Below are 8,120 nucleotides of genomic sequence, written 5' to 3'. Positions count from 1 at the left end.
TTGAGCGTAATTGTTTGAAGTATGCTCAAGCGAAATTATCAAAAAACGTGGCTTGTTCCGGGCGCAACGCTACTGCGTCCAGCTTCGCAGGTCAACCATCTTCAATGAATGAATGGGCCCGAAGTTATGTTCTACATACACGAAATAATATGGCACAAGTTACTCGCCGGTGATACAAAGAACTATCACATCAAATCAACTTTATTTTCTCTTATCCATTGGTAACGGGAAGACGCAGCCACAAAATGCTGTGCGGAGCGGCTCATCGGAAGCGTATCACAGCCACAGGGTGATATGCCTTTAGGTAATGTAACCGCCTGTTCTATTTCCTGCCTTTGCTATTCTGTGCATTCTTTCGCATATGTCTTTGGCATAAACTTCCCAACCTCAGTTACAGAACCGCTCATCGAGCAGTTTCATAGTAGCTATACAAATTGATTACTGGCCATTCATTGGTATGGGCGTAGGCAAAACCTTTTTTTCCCGGAAACCGTGCCATTCATTCAGTGGAATTTTTTTACTCAAAAAATTAAAGCTGTTAACACATCTCGGTAATCCGTTTGAATAAAAAACTATTCGAGTTTTTTTTTTTTTCGGGGGGGGGGGGGGGCGGCGGGGGCGACATGATTGGTTTTTGTTCGAGGTGTAAAGTCTGCTTTTCGCCGTGGCTGATAAATATTTATTGGAAACAATTACCCAAAGTGCATTTGGATAGATTTGCAGGCATTGTATAAACGTTTAAAAGTCCTGGTCAGAAACGGGCAATCATTACATTGGCTGATAATTATTAAGGCGTTCCGGTTCATGTCTTTCAGTTGTAGTATTGCTTTATCCATTTGCTTCAGTTTGGAAAATGTTCCAGAACCCAAAATTTGTTTGTATATCACAGATCAAAGGAATTTTCTATCAACAACAATTCAAAAGACAAAACATCCCTATTTTATGACTCGCTGAAATGGCCGCACGATAAGCAAATTCCCCTTCCACATATCTAGCGCGACTTGTGAATCCCAGCCCAGCTTCAAGCTAACCCTTTGTACACCTTATCATATGTTCTGCGCTTTTTGATACACTGGAGCGCAGTAGGAAACTGTTAACAAAACTTTGTAACTTATAAGACCGCTTCTGAGCAGTTAAAATCTGTGCTACAAATAAGAAATGTTCGTCCACAGACACAACCATAATGAAGCTACGCTTACATCATTCAACACCAAGGGAACTAATCGATAGTTCACCTAGTGTTGGTTGGCACATATTTATAATACAAATCGCAACCAAGATCTAGACAACCAAAAAGAATTTTATCGTCTGAAAAAATATTTTGCAATTTCTCCATAGGCTTTACAAAATAACAATGAAACGCATATATTGCATACAATTTTATATAACATTATGTATTTATTGCGAAGTTTTTTAGCTGATTGAAGTAACCTAAAAATAGTTCTGAATTTTTTTTGAAAACGTGTTTATCATAATGACAAATGAAAAAGACTCATTCTAATCACAAATGTGTATATAACTAACATTAAATTTATTGCAACATTGACTGAATAAACACAAAGACTACTCGCCAAAACACATTAGAAATTTGTTTTGACTCTGGATGCAGCCACTATGAATTGCTAAGCGCTTACTTTATACGCCGTTATTGCTTCAATGAGTCTTGTCAATGAAAGTACTAAAAAATATACTCAGAATCCTCATCGTGTCCAAGATACGATGAGGATTTCCGCACAAATATCAAGCGCCACACGCTCCGACAAAGCATTCCATTTTTAGTGAGAGCGGGCAGTGCCAGCGACCACCGTAACAGCGCCGCGTTAGGCGATCGCGTTCGAGAAGATTCTGCGCCGGGTAGCATGCGCAAGTGTTCCGAGCGGTGTCGAGCGCACAGCTCGCGGACGCACGTGAGAGGACTCGACGAGCAGCGCGTTTGCACTGCAGGAAAGCTCTCTCTTTCTCGACGGTGGCCTCCCTGTTCGCGTTTCTTCAGTTCAGTGGACACAAGTTCTCCTAATTAAAACACCTGTTTTGCCCTACTCTATCCATCTGTCATCTTGTCATTGGTGACAAAACTGTTTGAGGTGCGGGATAATCGCAACCCATGCACCGTACCCCTCCGACAGACCGTGCAGCAAGCCCAATTCTTAGCCCCGGACGGTGCGTCTTCCTGCCACGTACAAGCCGACGTCTACAAAATCAACCGCCCGAATTTGGACTCTTGCACGACTGAACGAGGACAAAGGCAAAATTCGTCATGACTTCCCAAGGCCAGCAGACGGAAGCCAGTGCACCGCAAATCATCTACATGCCTATCGCCCCTCGGGCGCCGATGCCCTTCCGTGGGGAGCCATTTGAAGACGTGGAAGACTGGATCCAGTATTACGAACGGGTGGCCCGCCACAACGGATGGACCCCGAAGCAATGCCTGGAGAACGTCTACTTTTCACTAGAAGAGACTGCCAAGTCTTGGTACGAAAACCACGAAGCTTCACATGCAGCGTGGGAAATCTGCAAAGACGACCTAAAGCGGGCATTCGCGAACCCGTACCGACGGCAGCGTGCCGAGAATCTCATTCAGACAAGGGTCCAAGGTCCAAATGAAACCGTCACCAGCTTCGTGGAAGGAGTGCTCCGGCTGATTGCCCGTGCCGACCCCCGGGCCAGCGAAGAAAAGAAGTTGCAAACTCTTATGAAAGGTGTGAAGAGTGACATCTTTGGTGGCCTCATTCGTAACCCCCCCCCACGACAGCGAGTCAGTTTGTTACTGAGGCAACAAACATTGAAAGGGCGCTACAGGCAAGAGCTAGCCACTATCACAGGCTCACTGGCGGCCCTAGTGTCACTACACTGGCGCACAACCACCGTGAAACGCTTGCCGCCGATCCCGGAAATCGATGGGACATTATTCGTAGCATCATCCGGGAAGAACTTAACGCCACCGTCCCCTGCGTGGCGGCCGTGGCTGATAGTCAACTGGACGTGACCACTGGCGGCACCCAACGCACTAGAGACACAGTTAGCGACATCATTAGGGAAGAATTGACGAAGATGCTACCATCCTCAGAACGCCCAGCATCCGTTTCTATCGCGGAAGTCTTTCGGCAGGAAGTACGACGCTCCCTTGTGCCAGACCCCCCTGTCAAGGTTGTCCCTGAGCAGCCAGCCTTGACGTACGCAGCCGTAGTCCAAACTTTGTCTCCCGCAAATCCTCGCCAATACCTGGCTCCAACACGACGGCAACCAACCTCGCCACAATACGCACCCACAACCCATCGCGGCCCCCGGAAAAGCGACGTGTTGAGGACGGCCGAAAACCAACCTTTGTGTTTACACTGTGGAGAGGCCAATCATGTCTACCGCCACTGCCCCTACCGCGAACTTGGACTCCACGGATATCGGCCGAACGACCCGTGTCCAAGATACAGCAATCATCCACGGGACATCGCCGAGTATTTGCGCCGCCCGCCGTCTCCGCCACTGATTCAGCGCCGAGAATCCCGTTCGCCGTCACCCGGTCGCCGAGCGTCTCCTGCTCGCCAAATTACGTTACTGAAATACTGTTCTTTGAAATCTTTCATACAAACTATATAAACTGGTTATGTGCCAAGAATTAGTTGGTATGAAGGGTCAACTTTTTTCTTACGCGTAAAAATATTGTATGGTTTTGCCACTGTTAATAAGCAAGAAACTGCTGTTTCTTCCCTGGAAAAGAATTCGTAACATCTCTTGACAACGTTCTCCAAATGGGGTTCACTTATTCCCGCAAGATTGTAAAACTCGAACAGTATTCGTGTTTTTACGACTGAACGTCAAGGCGAAAACTCACCCAAAGTTGCATGTTACTCTCGGCTATTTGTGTAATACGAAATAAGGTGATAACCGTGCCCCAAAGTCTGTAAAAGCGTCCTCTTTTCTTTGAAACTGATGAATCGATGAATCCTATGCATTGGGTAAATCGGCATAAATTCATAGCCTTAGCGAAATGTTTGAACAGTTTTGTAACAATCTGTCTTTTTGTTTCTCTAATGAAGTCAATGTTGTGCCGCTTCTCCTAAACTGTATTGGAGAGATGTGATGCAAACTGCATTTTCACAGATATCTTGAGGTCGAGCAATATATACCTTCCCAGCTTCGAAGGTACAAACTGGTAATATTGACAATAATCGATAATTTTAGTCAGTGGTATCACCTTCATTGAATAGTAGCAAATGTTTCATGCATTGGAGAAATGTTTCACGTCACATAAATACGTTAAATACCCCCGTTAAGGGAAATATCGTATCGACAACAGTGTAGACGACCGTGACATCTACATGTTCTTAACCGCGGAAACACCAGCATGTAATAAAATTTAGGTTCCATATAACCATTACAACTCGCGAATCCAATACTCGCTTGCAACTAATATTTGGAAAAGTTTACGGCCTATTTTATTCTTTAACATTCACGGCAGCGCAGAACAGTGAATGTAAAATATATGCACCTGCAGATGGGAAGGCGGAATGCAACTTGGTGACAACTAGACGGAGATAGAGAGAGAGTAAAGTTGATTTGAAAATAGGCAGAAGAGATTGTGGAAACAGTTATGTGTGAAGTCCTAATTCTAGGACTCCAGTAGCAAAGGCGCCCAGCTTGGCCCTCAATGGCAACTCAGGCTATGTTGAAAGGTTCGAGCTGGGCAGAGCTAAATACTAGGACTATCTATAGGATTGGTATTTGTTCTGTTGCCAAATTATGGGGCAGTTTGCGACTGTGCAAAATAAGTCATCTCTGAATTTGTATTTGCGGTATTCTTCGTTATATCTCTCTCTGAACATGAGGGGCAGTTTGGATTTGTGTGGGAAAAGGTTGGTTTGTTTTTTCTTACGTTTCGTGCTTCATGTGATGCGATACCGGGATGCTCGTTCTCGTTTTATCTTTGGGTGAAAAGCCTTTCTTTAACTGACATGAAAGGGAGTTGGGTGTAAGGCTGGTCCGTTTCCCTGCGGCTGTTCATTTGCCTCACAAGGGGGTCGGCTCTCTCCTTTCCTTCAAGGCCTTCGCGTGCTGGGCTTCAAAATATTCTCTGTTGGCCTTTTGGTTCGGCTGGTAGATCTTCCTGGTTTCTATGGGAGTAAGGCCGCATCTTTGATTTCTAATGGCGCTTGTGGATTCCGTGATGATGATGAGGTTTGTCTTGTTATATTCTCCCCGTCATACAGCAAGTCGTATGGCTGTGATATGAGCTTCTTGAGGTGTTTGGTTTCTGCGTATGGGAAAGTCGTAAAGTTTGCCCCGTGCATCCAAACAGCGTCTGATGATATTCTGTGGTGGTTGGTGGCGGCCTCCGTGTATATGACATCTGAAGTTATCCTGTATGTCCTTTCTATTATAGTTAATTCTTGCTTATCTTCGACCTTCGTTGCAGAGGGCCTCATGCCCTTAGTAATGGGCCAAATTTTCAAAGCATCGCGTTGTTCTGGTTAGAGCTCTGTTGTTCCTTGTACGAACTCGGTGTGAATGGTGGGGCCCGTTCTTCTTAGGATTTGCCTGCCGGTTCTCGTTTTTGAGAACCCCTCTTTTTGTGTTTCGAGAGTGGCCTCTTGGACTTCTTGGAAGATATTGCGGATGCCCAGGTTGTAGAACTTCTCGTTGTAGGTGTAGATGGGTACCCGGGTGGTCTTGTAAGGAGTTCCTGTGATAGCGATTGCTTATTCTTCTCTTTGGTCCAGGGGGTGAAAAGGTAGACTACGCTATCCTTCTCATTACGAGTGATTGGAGGAGTTTGATTGTGTCCTCTTTTTCATTCATTTTTCCGTTCGTGTGATGCTTTTGATGACCCTCGTTAGTTGTTGCGTTGTTTTTATTAGGTTGCTCAGCGTGGCGGTTGATTTTTTGTCTTCTTGTAGGTACATGCCCAGTACTCTGACCGTCGGTTTGAATTGAACCTTTGCGTTCTATTTGGAAGCTTCTTATGCGAATGGGTTCCTTGTATGGGCTGATTCGAATTATTACTTTTGTGGAGCGCATTTTAAGCCGTTGTCTTGAATTGGAATCTTTACGCTGCCTATGGCTTCTTGCGAAGTAGTTATCTTTTCTGTTAGAGTGCATTCTGTGGTCCTGGTTGTTATATCATCTGCGCAGATGAACTTTTTCAATCTGTGTGTTATCTTCTACCATTCTTCCCATTCCTAGCATGGCCACGTTGAAGAGTAATTGGGGGTATACCAGAGCCTTGTGGTGTTCCTCTGTTAGGCATCTTGAAGGGTTCCAAATCTAGTATTCCCAAATCCAATAGTGGCTGTCTTTTCAGAAGACACGTTGGCAATGTAGTCGTAGCTTTTCTTCCCGGATACTGTATCCTCCACCGCTTTAAGTCTCGCCTGTTGTGACGCGTTGTGGAAGGCTCCTTTCAGGTGGACTCCTAGGAGGATTTGATCTTTTGTATGTCGTGTTTTAGGCGCGGAAAGGCATCTTGGGTGAAGAGTCCGCTTCTGAGGCCTATCATGCAGTCTGGAAACATATTATGTTCTTCTAGGTATCTGGTTAGTCTAGTCGTGATAATTCCCTGATACACCTTTCATAGGAACGATGTGAGAGATGTGGCTTAAGATCTTCTATTCCTAGGGGCTTTCCGGGTTACCATGTTGTTATTATGGGGTGTTTACACTGCGGTGGTAGGTAGTTGGGTTTCCATATCTTGTTGTTGATATGTTCCACAAGCGCTTCCACTTGTTCTTCTTCCAAGTTTCTGAGGATTATGTTGCGGATGCCCTCTTCTCAAGGTGTGCTTTCCTTTTCGCACTCTAGTATTGCTGGGTATACTTTCTCGTTTGAGATGCTTCGCTCTCGCGCTTCGTTTCCCGTCCCCTGATATAGCCTTGGGATGGGAGGAATGTTCGTGTTTAGTTCGAATCTTTCTTTCAGTGCACCCTTACGTTCACCGTTTGGCTACTCTGTTTAATTATGCCTAATTTCCCTCATACTGTTTTATGGCCAAAGCATGCCTTTGATTATGGCCCATGTACACGATCGGCTCCAGGTGTTCTTTAGAGTGTCGCAGGGATCTTTTCAGTTTGTTAAGCTAATTGGGTAGCGTATTCTCTGACTTGCTTCGTTAGGTTTTTATCCTGGCTTTAGAGTTTTATTGCGTCTTTTCTTTTTGCACCTTTTACTGAGTTTGTGCTTTTTGATCCATAGACCCATAAGGCAGCTGCCAACGCAGAGGTTCTCCGTTTTTTGTACAAATTCTCTGGTGGCTGTTTTGAGCACTTCTTTTCCTTTCCGGCACCAGGTGTCTATATTCTCTATCTCTGTTGTTGTACTAAGCTTTTTCCTGAAAGTGTCCCACCTTACGATCTTTTTTTAGCTGGCTTTTGTTCTGAAGTTGCCCGTTTGCGTGTTAATTTCTATGACATTTTCGGTACCACGTTTTACCGCGTCGTAAAGGCTACGGGGGTGCTTTGAAGACGCGTAATGCTGGTAGGAACATGGCCGCTAATTTTGCTATAAAACCACCACATTATCGTCATCGGGACTGACGAGTGGCGTTGGCGCACCAGCCGTGTTCTGCTTTTGGCCGGTGAGTGGGAAAAGTGGAATGCCTTGATTAGGTAACATCCCCCCATGTTGGGCAGGAGCAACCAAGAAATTCTAAGCATCCATCTGTCAATAGGTTTCCAAAAAAAAAACATTGTTCTTGAGCTGAACACGCACTGGAAGGCTTGGCAGGATGCAGGCAAATTTCTGTGTATATAACGTAGCTGGGGTCACACTCCTTTGTTTTGCTCATAGGTGGCGATGCGCTTAGTGAACCCGGTGTCTGTGTGTCGACGTGCTTGTCCGTTGGAACCGTGTCGAAATTCAAGGTGCGCACAATAGATTGCACGATGCCGATGTGACCGTTGCGACTGTCCGCTATCTCCATTGTGAACATTACATCCGTCTCCGCAGCGGAGTCTCCTTGACGGCAGCACAAAGCGTGTACTTGCAGCGGCTGGGGCCCTTCGGACCTCCTGGCCTCTTCCCAAATCGGCTTTCACGGCGGAAACAGATTCCGGGGATATGACATAGCTATTTGAAACTGACGCCTGACTCAGAGCGGGAATACGGAGGTAAATACCCTTTCGCTCAGCAAC

General features: G+C 45.6%; 1 pseudogene; it reads left to right on the top strand.

Moving 5' to 3' along the window:
- Window positions 1–2,104: 2,104 nt before the first annotated feature.
- On the top strand, window positions 2,105–6,410 carry LOC144148402 (uncharacterized; annotated as a pseudogene).
- The last annotated feature ends 1,710 nt before the right edge of the window (window positions 6,411–8,120 follow it).

The sequence above is a fragment of the Haemaphysalis longicornis genome, unplaced genomic scaffold (assembly GCF_048455015.1).
Source record: "Haemaphysalis longicornis isolate Haplotype H1 unplaced genomic scaffold, Haemaphysalis longicornis Haplotype H1 scaffold_8, whole genome shotgun sequence".
NCBI classification, from domain to species: domain Eukaryota; kingdom Metazoa; phylum Arthropoda; class Arachnida; order Ixodida; family Ixodidae; genus Haemaphysalis; species Haemaphysalis longicornis.
Note: the sequence above shows the minus strand (reverse complement) of the source record. Positions and strands in the feature narration are given on the sequence as shown.